This window comes from Cyprinodon variegatus, unplaced genomic scaffold (assembly GCF_000732505.1).
Source record: "Cyprinodon variegatus isolate N-32 unplaced genomic scaffold, C_variegatus-1.0 Scaffold756, whole genome shotgun sequence".
In the NCBI taxonomy this organism is placed as follows: domain Eukaryota; kingdom Metazoa; phylum Chordata; class Actinopteri; order Cyprinodontiformes; family Cyprinodontidae; genus Cyprinodon; species Cyprinodon variegatus.
The window spans coordinates 86,636-89,087 of NW_015151209.1; positions in this window are offsets into that span (position 1 = coordinate 86,636).

Sequence of the window (2,452 nt, forward strand, 5' to 3'; positions counted from 1 at the left end):
GGACTACGTCAGGCTAAGAAACACTAACCTTACAAAAAAAACACTTGCTAACCTTCAGATGCAAAAAGATCACCATTATTTAACTCCAATGATACAGCCCAGCAGACTAGCTGACCGAATAAGGCTTAGGAGGGAAAATGGAGGGAAAAAAGACGAAGGATTGTCCCGCACCCAGCCTGATACTCCACTAATAAATCGGCGACATCGATTTGCTTCTAAACGGTGAATGAATAGTTAAACCGCAGTACAAAAAAACACTACATTTAATTAGCAACACAATGACAGTCCGTCTCTCCAAAAAAAAAAAAAGAAAATTAAAAACATAGTTTTTTATAAACAGAAGATTGACCAGGATCGATCAAAAAAGTCTTTATTTTGATTGAAAGCTGATCAATCAGTTCATCTGTAGTTTTACAAGGTATCAGCAGCTGTATTTCGTCATGTTTCGGCATCATCAGGAGATTTTTGTTGGTTTTAATCAGTTAAACATGAGTTATATTGGTTGAAGCCAATAGAAATGAAACCTGCAATAAATTAAATAATTGGAAGAAGTGAAAGCAGTTCTGCTCTGGGTTCATGTTGAAGCAAACGTAAAGGTTTGTTCTTCTAAACACATTTTGTTTTTAATGTTTCTTATGGTTGATGACTGCTGTTATAGTTTCTTTACGACGGGACCTCCTCACCCCCCCTATGGCCGGCTGTTCCTCTGCATACAGAAGCATAGATAGCCTGAATACACAGAACCGTACGCTTTCTAAATTTTCATTTTATCATCCTGCGGGGATCATCAACACAGACGTTTTTGACTTAAATTCATTCCATACGAATGTGCAAATATTTCATTCTGCTTTTTTTTTTTCTGATCGATTTCCGGATGAAGCATCGAAATTGTTGCTAAAGCCTCTTTTACATACTAACCATCTGATTTACAGTTGTGGCTTAAAAAAAAAAAAGCTCTATTTTATCCCCCCTCACTAATCGTAACTGATATGTTCTGCATCTACACGCCGTCATGGGTGCTGGGTCTGAGCAGTGGCAACTTAGAGCATCAATTATTTATTTATTCTTTTTTTTTGTGTAAACTTTAAAAATTATTCATCTAAATAATGTTGGGAGCAAAAAGTGACGTGTATGATTAATTTTTTTTCCTTTATATATATATATATATATTACCTTTACAGCATTTCAATGAAGCATTAATCAAATAAAAAAACAAGAAAAAAAAGATAATGTAAAAGCTTTGAACTTGTACTCAGGTGTGAATTGTCGCACATTAATGGAGCCATTTGGCAGCTTTGGCTCCGATCTGAGATCTCACCAGAGCACAGACTGTATGAACTAAAGGAGCATCACATATGGAGAGAAAAGCCTCGGTTTTTATACCAGTTTTACTGGAATCCTACTTTGGTTTGTAGAATCTGAAGAGAAACCCTCCTAATGCCTCTCCTCGTGGGAACCCTGCTGATTGTTGGTTAGAACGCAGATTTAAAACTCCAACATTAACATAAATGTTATTTGTTTTTCCCTAATACGCCTTGAGAGCGGCGCTTGTGAATGTTGCAAGTGCCCGGTTCGATCCCCGCAGTCTGACTCCCTGAGCAAGACCCTTAACCCCGCACTGCTCCCCGGGGGCTGCACAATGGCAGCCCACTGCTTCCCAAGCGGATGGGTTAAAAATGCAAAGTGAATTTCTCCATTAGATGAATGATGTTCAATTATTATTTTTTTTTTTTATATACAGATAACATTAAAAACTTTATTTGTAGCAAACCCCTTTATCATTTTACGCTTGCATGCCTATTTATTTTTAGAGCTGAAAAGAAAATAGGCTTATTTCTCCACCATAAAACTAGATGGGGGCATAAAATATGAATGTCTTAACAAGGAAAGTATTTTAATTTGAAAAAGTAACTTTGCTTGCAGCTTTCTTTTAAGCTCCTGTGGGAAAAAAATAAAAATATTCGCACCTTTTTAACCATTTTTCTTTTTGTTTGACAAACCGCTTTTAATACCAGACAAGGAAAACCTGAGTAAGCAGATAATGCAGTTATTAGATGGTTTTATTTATTAAGGGAACAGCTTTTATTTTTTATTGCTACAGACGGGCCAGATTCCTGCTCAACCTGCAAAATCAAGAGATCTCATAGATTGTCAGACATGAAGTAGGCTTAAGGATCTAAAATTGTAAAGCATCTTTATGAAAGATTATTTTCTCACGAAAGTAATAATTTTGCCTGAACGGCTCGATGTGAGAGTGCGGTGTGGCTGAAGTGTCCTTTTGTTTTCCAGTGACTATATGCTCTGTGGGTTTAACCGGTTTGGTTGTGAGAAGATGAATTATTGTGCCTCCTGTCAGTCACAGAAATGGGCTAATTGCTCCTTGAACGTTTCAGTTTGGACTCGGTTCACGTCTTTTTCCCGCCTCGTGAACGCCTGCAGCTTTTCACACCTC